Below are 17254 nucleotides of genomic sequence, written 5' to 3' on the forward strand. Positions count from 1 at the left end.
TGCTCTAGTTTAAGCGCTTAGATATTTAGCGAATGATAAAATTGACAATTAGATTCTTTCTTGATAATCGATTCTTATCAATTTTTATCCCTTTCCACAAATTTTTACATTGTTAAGTTTTTGAATAACGTCCTTTAACTAGAAGTCAATGATGATGAATTCAAAGTAACTTGAAAGCTCAATTTTAGATACAAACAACCTAAAGATTTAAACCTGAACAAATAAAACTATTTTATTTTATGATAATAATTTTCGAGAAACGTACTAACTTATTAATTTTATAAACAAGTAATCGACCCAAGAGAAGATTTTATTTATTTTAACGAAAAATGTTGTATCAGTAAACTCAGTAATAGTGTAATTTTATTAATCCTTCTTCAAAATCGTCGATAATCTTCGGAAAGTGTCGGTAAATAATATAGCAACAATATGAGGAAGAAAACATGTGAAACAGTCCGCATAAAAAAGTTACTTACTTACATTGATTTTCGCTTTGGAATATTAGGAATATACGGAATGGATACGCAACAAAATTTCGAAATTTTGTTCATATTGTAACTTGGTGTTATTAAACATGAATGATCATTGTCATAGTTACAACGCGTGTAGCCATCAGACGCTTATTGTTTTGAAGCAAATAATAATTGAACTGAAACTGACCATTAACCGAATTCTACGAGGGTTCCTATTCAAACGATACATGTAAAATCGTAGGTAAACTTACCTTGTGTTTATCTTTGATACTATATGATATTGCATCTAATTGTACTGTATATGTGAGCCTGTGGTACTCATTTATACTACTAAACCGAGAAGGCCGATATTAGATAAGTTTCAGAATTTAATTTTGAATCTTTTGAACCGTTCAATTCCTGGCGGGACAACAAATTGTTCAGTCACAAATTGTTCAGTCACATTGTCACGTTTTGTTCATATGGGAATGGAGATTTAAGTATGCAAACCGATACGTTGACAAATTAAAACATTTTTAAGCTTACAATATTGAAGCTTTGGAACCATTTAAATTAGGAAAATCCATTAACAAATCATCGAGGAACAAGCGCTGCAAATTAGATCCGAAAAATCTATCGCCGATAATTCTAAATTGGCCTGATAGTTACCAGAGAACCAAAATTAAGTACTCAATTCAAACCAATTTTTCAATGCTATTCAATTAAAATATTCAAATGACGTTATCTCATAAGTTTAAGATAAATGTTTCCGAGTCGATTGGTTGTTGAATTATATCAACAAATGACTGAGTTATAAGCGTTATGACAGAAAAATGTTTTAAATTGACACCCAACCTCGGAAAGCGAAGTGTAAGGCATTTTGAATGGCAAAATCGACCAAAAATTTGCTAAATACATGGGAAATTTCAAAAGAATCGTCACGCTGATTCGGTTTTTCAATAGCTAGATGATATATAAGATACTCAAGCGAACACGGAGTTGCGCAGAGAACAGGAAATTTCACCAACACAAAATGCAAAAGCGACAATCCAGCAAGTGAACGCATATACAATCCAGTCATCAACTCACTGGACGAGCTACTTGTTTCATTCACAGTCAAACATCAATCAGGCAAAGAAATATTGTGCAGCCTATATTTATAGATTTCTCTTCATACTACGCATAACGATGCGGTGTTTTTTATGCATGACGCAAAGCCTCCTATGCCGAACAAGAAGTTGACGTCATTTTGTTCAAATGGGATTGGTGGATGAAAACATAGTTCGATTCTAACCATTTTTTCAATAGTATGCTATTGAAATACTGAAACAACGTTGCCATATATGTTTAAGTTAAAAGTTTCCGAGTCGATTGGTTGTTAAATTATAACAATCCATCACCAAAAGACTGAGTTATTAACGTTCAAAATTATGACGAAAAAAGGTTACGCGGCTATTTTTGAAACTTTTAATTGACACCCGGCCCCGTATAGCAAAGAAGGTGTTTCTCTTTTTTTGAGATAGTCCACGAAAAGTATACCGAGACAACCCAAAGAACCGACTTCATAACCATTCCGCCCAATATAGCCTCCCTAGGCCGCTTCGGAGCACTCGTGCTGATTTCAGTCTATTGTCGGTTAATCATTATGTTCTCTGGCGTATAATAACGGATCTAGACTTCGTCAACAGTAACGAACCGACACCGTCATCATCAGCGTAGGCGAACATGCTTCCGAAGTGTGCTCGCGTTCATCTTTTTAATCCTGAGCATGCAAGTGCGGCATCTAGCGGCAGGACATCTTTTTTATTCGCATCCAGTACCATTTCCTTTAATTTTGACTTTGATTATAATCATTGTGAAAACCGACTTTTGAGCTTAAAAAAATTCGATTGCAAAAAGAAGCGGGTTATTTAAAACTGGTTACTTAAATCTTCTAATTAGCAGATCTTGTTAGTTGATGGCTAAAAAACTCATTTCTGTTCCTGATTCCGGAAATAGCGGTTGAAAATCCCAAAATGGAAATCACTTTACTTCGATTTTTGGAGAGGCCAGGGCTCCTTAGACCCCCCTTTCTGGGTACGTTCCAGGATGGCGTCACTTTTTTAAAATCTATTGAAAAATCTTACAAAAATGTCATCTGACAAAATTTCATGACATTCGGTTCAATAAAGAATTTCGTGCATTAAAAAAACTCTGTTTTTCGATTTTGCCTTTCTCATATAAAAAGGTTATGCAATCACTGTGAAACACGACTTTAGAACCAAGGCCCGGAAGGCCAAGGGTCGCGTATGTGTGTATGTAACGTGTTTTTGCACTAACTTTTCTTGGAGATGGCTGAACCGATTTTCACAAACTTAGATTCAGCAGAAAGCTCTTATGGTCCCATACAAAATTCCCTCATTTTGTTTGGATCTAACTTCCGGTTTTGGAGTTATGGGCTAAAATGCACAAAAAAATCAAAATATGTACTAATACAAATGAGTACTAATTTTTCTCAGATATGATGTGATCGTTTTTCACAAACTAAGATTCAAATGAATGGTCTCATGATCCGTCACAAAACTTCTGAATTTTTTCTGTATCCGATTTCCGGTTCCGGAATTACGAGGTCTGTTCAAAAAGTTCCCGGAATTTTTTAATTGCGCGCGTCTGGGAGTCCGGTGGTCAAAATTTTTTTTTATTGTGTTGGTACATATGTCCCTAATGTATGGTGAAATTTTCAGCTGTATTCATTGTTTACATTCTGTCTTGTAGCGGCTGGTGTAGACGTGTTTTTTTGAGCTCGGCAATTTTTGTTAGTTTAAACAATGGAAGAATTGAAGAGTCAAAGAATTTGTATTACATTTTGCGTGAAAAATGAACTAAAGTGTAACCAAGTGTGCGAAATGTTACAGAGAGCCTACGGTGAGTCTGCTATGAAAAAAACAAGTGTTTACGAGTGATATAAGCGTTTCCAAGATGGCCGTGATGACGTTGAAGACGACGAACGCTCCGGTCGACCCAGCACGTCAATGATCCATGAAAATGTGGGAAAAGTGGAAAAAATGATTATGGATGATCGCCGAATCACTATTAGAGAAGTTGCTGATGAAGTTGGCATATCAGTTGGCTCATGCCATCATATTTTTTCAAATGTTTTGGGCATGAAACGAGTGGCAGCAAAATTCGTTCCAAAACTGCTGAATTTTGATCAAAAAAACAAACGCATTACCATCGTTCAGGAGCTGATGATCAACGACGATCCAAATTTACTTGAAAGGGTCATAACTGGTGATGAAACATGGGTGTACGGTTATGAAGTCGAAACAAAAGCACAAACGTCACCAAGAGTGAAAAAAGCACGTCAAGTTCGATCAAATGTCAAGGTTTTGCTTACTGTTCTTCGATTATAATGGCATAGTGCATAAAGAATTCTTGCCAAAAGGTCAAACCGTCAATAAGGAGTATTACCTTGAAGTAATGCGACGTTTGCGTGAAGCAATTCGGAAAAACGCCCCGATTTATGGAAAAACAATTCATGGGTTTTGCACCACGATAACGCACCTGCTCATTCTAGGTGCTTATTCGTGATTTTTTGGCTAAAAACAAGACTTTAATCATGCCCCAACCTCCTTATTCACCAGATATCGCTCCGTGTGATTTTTTCCTGTGCCCAAAGTTGAAGAGACCATGAAAGGACAGCGTTTTTCATCGATTGAAGAGATAAAGGCAGAATCGCTGAGAGTGCTACAGAGCATTACAAAAAGTGACTATCAGGGGTGTTTCGAAGACTTATCCGCTTTTCTCAGAGATGCCGTGACCGATTTCAACAAACTTTCATTTAAATAAATGGTCTTACGGTTCCATAAAAAATTTCTGAATTTCATTTAGATCCGAATTCCGGTTCCGGAATTATAGGATAAAGTTGGTAAAAATTTTAATACCATCACTTAGAGGGGCGAAACAAAAAACAAAAATAAATTCGACACTAATTCCATTCGATAATCATTATCAGTAGATGGCCAAACAAACTGATTTCAGCTATCCTGGTTCCCAATTTCCAATTACAGAGGCACAGGAAATAGCTATCATATTCTCTCAAATGGAACTCACTCAATTTTCTCAGCGACGATTTGACCAATTTTCACACTGTAAGGTTTCAATGAAAGTTCCTGTGGTCCTGTACAGAATTATTGAATTTTATCCAGATCCTACACCTGGTTCCGTAATTATAGGGTAAAATGTGCTAAAAATTTTACATCATCACTTAAAGGGGCGAAATAGAAAACGTGAAACAATTCTAAATCGGCCAAAAACTACTTCAATCGGTAGTCATTGTCAGTAAACGAGCAACTTAACCAATTCCGGTTGATCATTCAAGAATCGTAGAAAACTATTTTGAAGAATACCATAGTATACATATATGATAGTTTGTTTGATATGAGAAAGACATCATTACACCACTGGGTGGATTAGAACAGGTTTTTATAACGATATCAAACTAACTAGGGATTAGAAGAGGTTTATTATAGCTTAAAACTAAATCGGAATATAGAAAGGCTATGCATTCACTTTAAAGCTTCAGTTTACGTCGCAGAGCTAGCTGCAATTCAGTACACCCTTGAGATCATTGACACTCTGCCCACAGATCACTACTTCATTGTATCGGACAGTCTCAGCTCCATTGAGACTCTCCGTTCAGTGAAGCCTGGAAAGCACATACCGTATTTCCTTGGGAAAATATGGGAGCAACTGAGTGCTTTTCCCGCAAAATCATACCAGATCACCTTGTTCCGTACGGGGCAATGAGAGGGAAGACTCAGTCGCAAATTTGGGCGCACTATAAAAGGTGATATCTATGAAAGACCAATCTGCTTCTATGAATTTTCCAGTTTCTGTCGTCAAAAACTAACTAGCTGGTGAAATGCATGGAATGGTGCAACTCTGGGACGGTGGTTGCATTCGATAATCCCGCAGGTATTGACGAAAGCTTGGTTCCGGAGTTTAGACGCTTATCTACTCATTATGGACAGCTTATGTCTAATCACTATAAGCGGCCCATACACGCTCAGTTAACCAGAGAGTTTCTCGTGAACTGATCGATTAACAGAAGTGATCGAAGAGTTCATCCGGCCAAACGTTCGGTTTTTTTAACGAAGCTCTCGAGCTCAGTTTCATCCGGTTAACTGATCAGTTCTTCAGTAAAGGTCATCGTCCAAGTACTATGCGCGCGGGAGGTTTTAGGAAATTTTCGATGGAAATTGACCATAACCCCAAACATACAACTCTTTGAAAAACTTTTATCTATCTGCAGAGCAAAAATGGCTGAAAAATTCGGAAGATATTCCGAGTGTTATCAAATATAGCTCTGAAAAATGAGTGCTTTTGTGATCAACAAGATGAGAACAGCTCTATCGCACCAATATTTTCTTTATGTTGCTGAAGGTATGGCCTGTATGAATGATGCTTCGGAGCATGCATCTGCCTTGAACTGATTGAGTTGCTGGGAACCACACCAACGTGAGAGTACACAAACAAAACATGTCAGCCCAGGAAAATCTGTTACAATTTGAAGAACGTGAAGATCCAGGAAACGTCAAGTGTATCTAAAAGATTTGTGCCACAAATGAATGATATATTTTAATTCAAAAACTATACTTTGTAGGTACCACCCTTCTCACATTTCTATACTAACTCTAGGGGAGTATGTCACCCCTTAATGCGGAATCCCTTCTCCTCCTCTAACAACAAGACAGTCGATCACGTCAAGCTATAGCACATGAGCCCAATAAAATTTTATTTGAAATAAGAAATCACGGTGAAAACCAACTTTTTATCAGAGATCATGACATATACCATTCGATTCAGCTCGACGAACTGAGTAAATGTCTGTGTGTGTCTGCCCGTGTGTGTGTTTGTGTATGTGTATATGTATGTAACAAAGAAATGCACTCACTTTCCTTCGAGATGGCTAAACCGATTTTTGCAAAAGATTCAAATGACAGGTCTTAAGGGCTCATAGCCTGCTATTGAATTTCATCCCTATCCGACTTCCGGTTCCGTAGTTATAGGGTAATATGTGAAAATTAAGGAAATAATGAGCACACAATTTTCTCGGAAATGACTTAACAGATTTTCACAGACTAAGATTCAAACGAAAGGTCTAGAAGTTATTAATATTTTTCTACAGCATTTCATCCAGATCCGATTTTTCGATTCGGAACTAAAAAGCGATAAGTGAAAAATCATTCATAGGTATTTTTTACAAACGATGATAGATAAATTTTTCCAATTGCTGAACTTGTTAGTTGAATTTACGTGTATGTATGTGTGAAGCCACCATCAGTTCAAGCCATTACCAATGTATGCGGGTAGACTTACAGTAGATCCGAATTTGATTATCAGATAGCTTTCATATAACTGCTGTTAAAAATGCCAAAATGGGTTTTCGAGGACCCGGCGCCTTCCAGCAAGAACATCCGGCCACATGATAAAGAATTTCGCTGTACCAGCTTAAACCCGCCTGATAGTTTGTTTGTTAGAAGGGTGCATCTTACTCATTTCAGACCTTCAGGGAGAAACACAAAGCTACCCCCACTTGACTCAGGTTGGCAATTCACTCCATCATCCAGTCATTTACTTGTAAGATACCCTGATGCACTCCCTGCCCTCTCCTTTGTCGATATAATTGAGCATAATACAATATAATATAATATAATATAATATATAATATAAATTAATATAAAAAATATAATATAACGCAATACAGTATACTACAACTACAATATAATATAATATAATTCAATATAACATGATATAATATAATATAACTACAGAGAACAGACATTCAAGCTAGCACAAACTTTTTTAAAAAGCTGTGTAAAGCACACCTTATGATCAAAATAGAACCGGAATTTTCATTTTAAAATTCCCGCGCTTGTCCAATCGGTAAACTTTTATTCTCTCAACGTTGGCAACACTTTTGTACTCATTCTGTCAAATTTTGACGCATATCGTACGATTAGTTTTTGTTTGGCGTCTATACAAAGAAGTTGAAAAATTTTTGTGTGGCGATTTTTATAATGGATGAAAATTTAGAACAACGAGCGTGCATCAAATTTTGTGTTTCAAATGGATTTTAGTGTTCCGAAACGTTGAAAATGTTAGAAAATGCCTTTGGTGAATCGTGTCTAGGAAAAACACAGGCATACGAGTGGTATAAATGCTTCAAAGGTGGTCGTACAAGCTTGGATCATGATGAGATCCCTGGTCGCCCAACAACATCTGTTACTGAAGAAAACATTGAATCGGCGAAGCAAAATCGTTCTGGACTGATTAGAGAGATTGTTGTGTTGTTGGGCATCTCTTATGGATCAGCCGAACACATTTTAACTGATGTTTTGGGTTTGAAACACGTCGCTTCTCGGCTGGTGCCAAAAAAGCTGAATTTCATTCAAAAACAGCGTCGTGTTGATGTGGCCACAGAGATGATTTCCAACGCAGATAGTGACCCCACATTCATCGAATGCTTCATAACTGGTGATTAGGTGTAGATCTATGAATATGACGTCGAAACCGCACAACAATCCGAATGGCGCTTCGAAGGCGAGCCGTTGTTCTAATATTTCATCCATTATAAAAATCGCCACACGAAAATTTTTCAACTTTTTTGTATAGACGCCAAACAAAAACTAATCGTACGATATGCGTCAAAATTTGACAGAATGTGTATAAAAGTGTTGCCAACGTTGAGAGAATAAAAGTTTACCGATTGGACAAGCACGGGAATTTTAAAATGAAAATCCCGTTTCTTTTTTGATCATAAGGTACAAGTGAAAATCCGTTAAAAATCACCGTTGCACACAACTTTGCACGTATGAATGTCTGTTGGATATCTGTTCTCTGTGACATAACATAATATAAAATAATGTAATATAATTTAGCACAATATAATGATATTACACAATATAAGATAATATAACATGATGTAATATTTTAACAATATACTATAACATAATATGATATAAGAAGATAATATATGAAATATTATGCTATGATACAATATATATCTTTTTTCGTCGCAGTACTGCAGGAAATATAATATATTTTTTTTAATAATAATAAAAATTCAAATAATAATAATAATAATAATAATAATAATAATAATAATAATAACAATAATAATAACAACAATATACAATACAATGTAACATAATTCAATTCAATATATAATAAATAATGCAACAAACAACAGAACCACATGTTGCAATATACTATGATAAATATTGCAGGATTGGCTTCAAACTACAAGACATTTCGCACCCTCTCATTCTGCTACTAACGCCGAAGGCGATAGCACTCAGTCGACGTCGTTCTATTGACCAAATGTCATCATAGGCGCTCGGGGAGGCATGAGATAGGAACTTATGAGGACTTAGTTATCTCACCATTTGACGACCAATTGCTGAACTTGTTAGTTTGTGGGCATATAAACTTAATTCGGCACTACTGGTGCCCCATTTTCCATTCCGGAAGCATCGAAGGTAGTGAAGAACAACTCCAAAAGTAGAACTTATCCCGATTTCTCAGCGAAGCTTAAACCGATTTCCACTGATCTTGAATTAAGTTTTGACTCACAGTGGGTAAAAATGGACCAAAACGTGACGATTTTTTGGAGGCTGAAACAAGCTGACCACAAAGAACTCTTTTGGTGTAAAATTGTCAGTAAAATCGATTTCACGCATTTCGAAGGAAAGCACGAAACGCTATCATGCCCCTTTTACCCCAAGATCCCTTTTTGTATGGTATTGTGTTCAAGCTTAACTATATAATATAAAACCGAATTACTTTCAGAAGAGCGAATAGAGTGTTTTTGATGTAAAAAGGACGAACAATTTAATTGCATATCATTTTAATGACAACAGCTAACTCGTTGTATCGTTATACCCTATTTCTTTTCTAATTATAATATTCAGTTGAAATTGGAAAAATTGAGGTAAAACGATGTAGCACGATTCATGCGATCATGGAAACTATTTTTAAATTATTTTTTGAGATTATATGCGAAACATAGAACTGTCTTGTTTAACCATAATTGGTCCAAACATTAATCAGTAGAACTATTTTTTCTGTAAATTCATGGAAGAAGATGATTTGGGATAAAACAGAATACTATAGTTATCGATCTTATAAAAACAATCCATTTATCGAACTAATGAACATGTCATTTTTTTCAGAGCTTCACAGTTAATCTTCGAAGTAAAGTCAGGAAAATGAAAAATTAGTGCAAATGGGCATAATAGTGAATTTTACGGATCTTCTAACTATCATCAATCTACGGAAATCTGATTCTACGGAAAATTACGCATAAGAAATACTAACTTTGAAAATATTTGCATAGGTTTTTATAAAATGAATCAAAAAACGTAAAAAATATTATAAGCTGTGCTCGAAACTCTACCAGCCATTAATTATTGTTAGAAGACGGCCTGTCAAATCAATTCCGGCTATCGTGGTTCCCGATTTTTCGGAATTGGAAATCTGTAACGACGATAGCCGGAAATTGATTTGATAGGCCGTCTTCTAACAATAATTAATGGCTGGTAGAGTTTCGAGCACAGCTTAGAAATCATTTTACGGGTTTTTGCTTCACCGCTTAAAGTGCAATATTAACCGAAAATAGTGTTGAAATACCGAAATGAAACTCAGTCTATTTTCTCGGAGATGTTTTTGTCAGCTTGAACGAACTTAGGTTCAAGTAGAAGGTCTTATAATTCCATGGAAAATTCTTGAATTTCATCTGGATCCTACTTTCGGTTCCGGAGCTACTGGGTTAAGCGTTAAAAATTTTATACCGCCACAAAAAACGACGAAGTGAAAGACGGAAAAATTATTTTTAACTAGGTTCAAAACTGTTCCAAATTGTAGGTCATATTTGTTGCTGGCAATGCAATACAACTTCGGTTATTTCAGTCCTCGAAATTAGGTTTCGGAAGTATTGGAAGCAGAGTTGCAAATTGTCAGTCATGTCAAATGACCTTGACAGACTGTATAAAATCATCGTCAACTGTAATCGGTACGGTCAAAGTGTCTGTCAAATGAGATACTCGATAGTTCAATGACCAAGTAGAAGTATGCTTAGTCAAAGACAGGTGAGGCATTTTGTTCTCTCTTTCATTCTCCTATCCCCTGTTGAAGTGAAAAAATTCCATGAGAGTACTAACATAAATTGATAAAGTTAATTGTTCTTTGTAAAAAGTCATCGGATTTCGGAGTTTATTGGTGTACATGAATTTAGTTCAATGTTTATGCTGCTTGATTAATATTTAGTCACATCGTAATCAAGCAGTGACATGAAAAATGAAGATAATATCAATCGCATCGGCAATCAATGAGCGTCCTGGTATTATACTCACCAGAATTCAAGAATTTAAGTTATGACAGATCGGCTCTCAGACACTCAACATTTAGCAGCTCTGATTGGAAGTAGTGGTCAAAAACTGCAAGAAGGATCTCATTCACTTTTCTTCAAGATGGTCAAATAGTATTTCACAAACTCATAGATTCAAAGGAAAAGTCTTACGGTTTCATACAGAATCCCTGAATTCGTTTTGGATAATACTTCCGGTTCCGGAGCTATAGGTTGTTTTGATTCGTAGATTTTGTTAGACTACACACTTAAAAAAATCGTGTGAATTAACGTCTTTATAGATGTACATAAAAGGAACGTCGCATTTCACTTAAATTTACAATTCAAGGCATGTAAAGGTAAGTCATATAGTTACCTTCAGAATAAATTCAGTTAAAGTTTATATCGATACAGATACAAAATAATTTTTTAGATGTTCATATTATAGATGTAATATTGTGTCATCATCGAAGAAATTACGGCATACTTGAATTTACGTCAAGCGTAAATTTCATTCTTTCTAACAGTGTACGCTTGAACCAACTTTCCCGTTTCTATTCAATGAACAGCTGTTGTGTAGTGTGTAGTGTCTAGTTCCCTCGGTAATTCACATGGTGTGCCTCAGGGAAGGGTGTAAGGTCCTATTCTATTTATTATGTACATTAATGATATGAAGCAAGTCTTACGTTTCTGTGATATAAATTTGTTTGCTGATGATACTGTTCTGTTCATCACGGCTGAAGATTTCAATGAAGCTGTTGCATATTTAAACGAGGAGCTAAGTTCGCTGGTTCGATGGTTAAAATTTAAGCAACTGAAACTAAACGTCGCGAAAACTAAATATATGGTTATTTCTTCTGTTAGCACCGGTCATGACGCCAATGTGGAAATTGATGGTGAAACTATTGATCGCGTTAGAGAAATGAAGTATCTTGGAGTCATAATTGATGAAAAGTTAACATTCAAATCTCATATCAATAACGTCATCAAGAAGATTGCCAAAAGGTATGGTGTATTATGTCGTTTGAAAAATGACTTTACGACCCATAGTAAGATTCTTTTGTATAAAATAGTAATTTCACCACACATTGACTTTTGCCCATCCATTCTGTTTCTTGCTAATAACATACAAATCTTGAGATTACAGCGACTGCAAAATAAAATCATGCGATTAATTCTTAAATGTAATAGATATACCTCCTTAGATTTTCTACTGAATGGCTTTCAGAGAAACAGAGAATTTACTACTTAACCATGGTATTTATTTTCAAGATATTAAATGGCATGCTGCCTCGATATTTGTGTGATCGAATTGAAAGAGGAACTGATTTGCATAGGTACAATACTAGAAACGCATCTGATGCTAGAGCACCAAGCTTTCTGCTAGCCAGATCGCAAAACTCATTATTGTACAAGGGAATAAGTTTCTTCAATTCGATGCCAAGAAAAATCAAACGCGCAACGACATTGGTGGAGTTCAAAAAGTTATGTATTTCACACATAAAATCCGCTTTGTAAGCAAATATTTAGTTAGTTAGTTCAAATTTTTTAGATTTTTTATTGTTCTTTTTACGTATTACGAAGATTGTATTTTCTTTTTCTTTTTGTTTATATATATTATTGTGGGACGTATTAAGTTACTGTGTTCGGTATGATGATGATGGATTTTTAGTTTGTTTGAGAGTTAAAAATAATGAGCAGTCTACAAATGTTTGAGCCTCGCGCGCGAAGCAGGTAGTGACTATTTAGAAAGCGAACAGGACTGGTCGAAGAGCCTTAGCATTCAGTATGTTAAGTTTGCTCTTGACCTTGATTGTAAGGTTTGATTAATAATTTAAGGAATAGATTTGGAAAACTAATTGGGATCGACAGTTGTTGATGGAATTGGGCTTGGCTCTGCTCATCCGCAGTCTCGTTACTCCATCGTAGCTGATGTGTGTAGCGAAGAACTGGTCCGGCGGGAAGGGACAGGTGAATTACTGTCTGGTACTGGTAAAGATATCGGGTTCGATTCCTGATGTGATCAAGGATCTTCCCGGGTCGGAAATTTTCTTGATTAACTCTGGATAGTGAATCTTAAATATTTGAATGTTATTTTGTGGTCAGTCGTTCTTTTGAAGAAGAATCAATACCTGCTAGATTAATCAGATCGTTTTCTTTTGTTTACTGGTTAAGATATGTGCAAAAATATTAATTATCATTTAGATAAATCGTTCTGCTCACACCTTTGTAGGGGTATGAGGTGGGACCATCATCAAAAAAATAGTTGAGTGTTTAGTCACAAGTGGTGACTTTTCAGCCTTATTTTATACAACATTTTAGTTATTACTATTAGGACATCATTTGCCTCCGAAAAAATCTAGGGAAAGTTTTAAACCTACTTATAATGTGTAATGGGGAAAAAGGAAATTTATGTACTAACTTATAAACTAATACAAAGAGCGAATGTGCTTACAATATTATGTGACATTACATCTAATGGTTCTATATTGGTTAGTCTGTGTAACACATATGCACTAAACCAGGGAGATCGCTTCAAAATCATTTTATTTTTGAATCCTTTGAAGCGTTTTCTTTCTGGTGGAATAACAACTTGACCAAATTGGTCCTGCATAAAAAATATCTGGTCTGAAAATTTGTTTATGAAATAATAATTTAATCTTAAGGCGAAGCTTAGAATTTCTGTTTATAAGAGGATGTGAACATTTGATACATTTATTTTTTTTTTATTTCGAAGATCAATTGGTGTAGCAGAACGAAAAAGTGAAGCTTCGGAGATATAATGGTATAATTGACGCAACCGACAAATCGTGCTATTTGGTCGTATTGATCAAGTTTAATGGCGTCCATTCCTGGTTTCAGAAATATTTACATATAGTTTTAGGTTCCTTTGAAAACTACTATTGAGTCATTGATCAAGTTTTTGGTACCAAAACACCTAAACTACCAATCTGCAGTTTCATCAACACAGCAAAATAATTAAACCAGGTGTAAAAATGTGTCATTTTTAACGCTCGTACATGTTGGTCTCAGTAGACGTAAATTTTGCACGATTATTATTGTGAAGAATTTATCGCATCTATTTGACACCAGTGCCTTATTAGTTTCACATGACAGCGTTGCATTGGGAATCTGAATTCTTTTCATCATTTCAACACACCATTGTGCATAATAAATTTCATCGATTCCATCCTACTTTCCATGGATCAAAGTTTGTAGTAAAATAATGTTTCTTGTTTAATTAGTTGACCAGCAGATCGAGATGGTCAAGAAATAATGCGTGTGAGCCAGCAAATCAATTGCCAACTTGGCAAAAAAACACGCCTACATCAGTTAAAGGCTTGCGTGAAATTAACATGAGCTTTTATGTAATATTTTTATCAGCATTATATGATAACATTTTTTTAAGCCAAGTCAGGAGGATTTGGAGTGCAAAATCAGCAAGTTCCACTCAATTCGACCGGTTGCTTCCCGCAGCAACTCAAATCATAACAGCCTCTGTAAGAAATATTCATTGGTTCAGCAGAGCATTTTTATTTTCGAACGACCCCTGCATCCTCTCATAACACGCATAGTGCGATGCTGCCGTGAACCAAAAATCTGCCAGCATAAAAATACAAACAAAAGTCGAACAATCGCTCGCAGTTTTTGTTTCACTTCTCATTGTCGTATGAACTGGGATTTCGCTGGTTCACGTTGGTTTTTGTTTTTTTTTTCCTTTTTCCGATGCATTTGTGCATTTTGGTGGTTGTGCGTTCCGTCTTTTCGTTAACTCTCTGGTCGTTCAATCGGTTTTTTGAACTTTGTTGCACTTGCTCTTCCCCCTGGTTTTTCTGTTTGCATTGGGATTGTACATGCGTGTGTTGGTTTGTATGTGAGAAAAAGCGGTTATTTTATTTCATAATTGATGCTTTTGTTTTCGAATTATTGCCTCGCGATTGATAGAAATAATCATTTCAACCTAATTGAGAATGGCTGCTAGTTTATCTTGAATACAAAAATTCAATTTACGTTGCAAATGAAAACGGAAGCTCTTAGAGATGATCCATTAATTCAGGGGATTCTGGTAAAGATGGAAGCTAACTGTGCAAATAAATTCATCACATTTGACGAGACACACCACTCTTTTTGATAATATTAGTGGAGAATACATGCATTCACGAACAACAACAAAAAAACAATTGAATTTATGTCGGATGTTTCCACGTTATTTCAAACCTAACACGCAATAAATATTCATATATTCATGTTGAGATGGATGTTTCTCATTTGGTAGCTGGTGGGTACTTGTTTGTTGAAACCAAAACTTCTAAAATACATCGTATTCTGAAAACTTCTGAAAATATCATATGTTGCCGATAAGGCATTTGTCAGTCTTCGAAAAGTAAGGGACATTCGTTTGAAATTCAAAATCGACAAAAGGTAGCACGTTCAAATTTGTGCACTACTCCCGCAGCTATATTAGGTATTGTTTCACTTCAGTAGTCATTTGCCTATCTGTGCGTACAACAGACAACGTCTATGATAATCGTTGCGCCCGCTGTGAAGTTCACAAATTTTTTTTTTGTTTGAAAAAGGATCTAAATCTTCAAGAATTACACCTATTTTGTGTACATACTGAGTGAATGGAAGATTAGACAATGGTGACCCCGCCGCAGGCGAGACCCAAGAGAAGGGGCCAGAAAGCTTTTCTGGTCTAAAGAGGCGAATTACTTCAAGTATTGACCGAATTTACAACAATTCTTGCAAAGTATCAACAATTTACGTCAGACTTTTGTTGTAACTTAGATTGAAGTTTCATTAACATTTTAGATTGAATTTTATGGATAGACCATCAATTGAGAACAGTACTTATTTTTCTCTCTAGAAGAACATTTTATTCTATTCTTTGACTGGTATAAATTTATGAGAGATCTCAACAAATAGTAAACATATACAAGAGATTGGAAATCAATGATTAATACACTATATTACACTTACCAAGCAAGTTCTGGAGAAATTGGTGATCTGTAATAAAGTAAAGAGAAATATCGTTAGCAAATATTTTCGGTACAGTTTTTTTTATTGACGTATAAACTAACTTTGTGACCAGAAATTATTGTTCATTATTTTTCAAAGATGCTTGGATCTTGTTGTCATTCACCTCTTCGGGTCAGAGATGTGGCTAAAAAAGTGGATGAGTCTAAAAAAGTGAATCCTGCTAAGTCAACTGTCAAATCCCTGGTAATTAATTCTACAATACGTAGGATAAAGGAAGCCTAGAGACTAAGGTTAAGGAACAGAAAATATAAAATTATGCTGCAAAGTATCTCGTTTGGCAAGTCAACTGTACGCGTGGTAAAATCAGCCAACGATTTTTTTTAACCGGGAACGTTAACAGTAAAAACTAGAACAAAGATTGCCTTTTTATTTCGTTTTTACCCCGGTTTGAAGAGTGCTTTTATAAACGCCTATTGGCTAGTTTACCAAAGTGATAGATATGATGGTGACTATTTTCTCCCGATTATTATATTTCTCAAATGAAACTCTGCTAAACCCCTGCAACTGAAATTTACATGTTTTGGCATTTTGATAGTTTTCAATCTCGACGAATTGATTCAAATGCTTTATGTCACTCCGACTTTCGGGCTGCGGTTAAAGTATTAGTTTCACAGTAATTATATAACAATTGTTAAAAGAACATTATTAGTTTACCTTAAATCTGGGTTTAAATAAAGGGTAAATGAATAATACTAGTTTACGAATAAAAATAACAGAAACAAAAGTTGTCTTGTTTATATATTTATATGCTGTCTAAGTGTAGTTAAATTTTGAAAACTCCTAAAATATCGGAAACTCGAACTTCCCTAATAATAGGATATATCATCTGGATGTACTGTAGACTTCAACTTCGGACGAATTCATGTGATCGGGAAAACGACTTTTTTACAATAAATCTTAAGAGATGTTCAAAAATTCATCTACAGATATATAGGGCCGCCGTTGTGTATTTCAAGAAAACAACGGCCGTTTAAAAAAAAACCAAAGAAAATTTACATATTTTTATTGCTTCAAAGTGTGCTATTATTAACATACAATAGTAAAACGATTCAATATACTGATGGTTTTCCAAAACACCAAGCACATATTGATATTAGGAAAATGAATAAAATTCATTTGACCAAAACTAATAGTTAGGTATTTATAATGCTTCATCAGAATCTTGATTCGATGATATTCTTTGCTTTTTTATATCGTTTATTTATACCCGGCTTTAACCTTGTTACGGTCGTTCGCCGGCTTTCTTTGTTGAGTTTTTTAACTAACGAGGAAACCGGATTGAAAAAATGATTTGCTCATACAACTATGTAATGAAAAGTTTGCTCAGTAGGCATCGTAGCACTAATTATAGAAAAATTATGAAACTGAATGATTA

The 17254-nt window shown here is 35.3% G+C and overlaps 1 long non-coding RNA gene across 1 annotated transcript in view; it reads right to left on the bottom strand.

Annotated features, from left to right (window-relative positions):
* The window catches only part of LOC131428458 (uncharacterized), a 112169-nt gene that overhangs the window by 64088 nt on the left and 30827 nt on the right, over positions 1 to 17254 (bottom strand). The window contains exon 2 of the long non-coding RNA XR_009229384.1: positions 15820 to 15846. This is a non-coding gene — a long non-coding RNA (uncharacterized LOC131428458). The remainder of the gene's footprint in view (positions 1 to 15819; positions 15847 to 17254) is intronic.

Source organism: Malaya genurostris, chromosome 2, assembly GCF_030247185.1.
Source record: "Malaya genurostris strain Urasoe2022 chromosome 2, Malgen_1.1, whole genome shotgun sequence".
In the NCBI taxonomy this organism is placed as follows: Eukaryota; Metazoa; Arthropoda; class Insecta; order Diptera; family Culicidae; genus Malaya; species Malaya genurostris.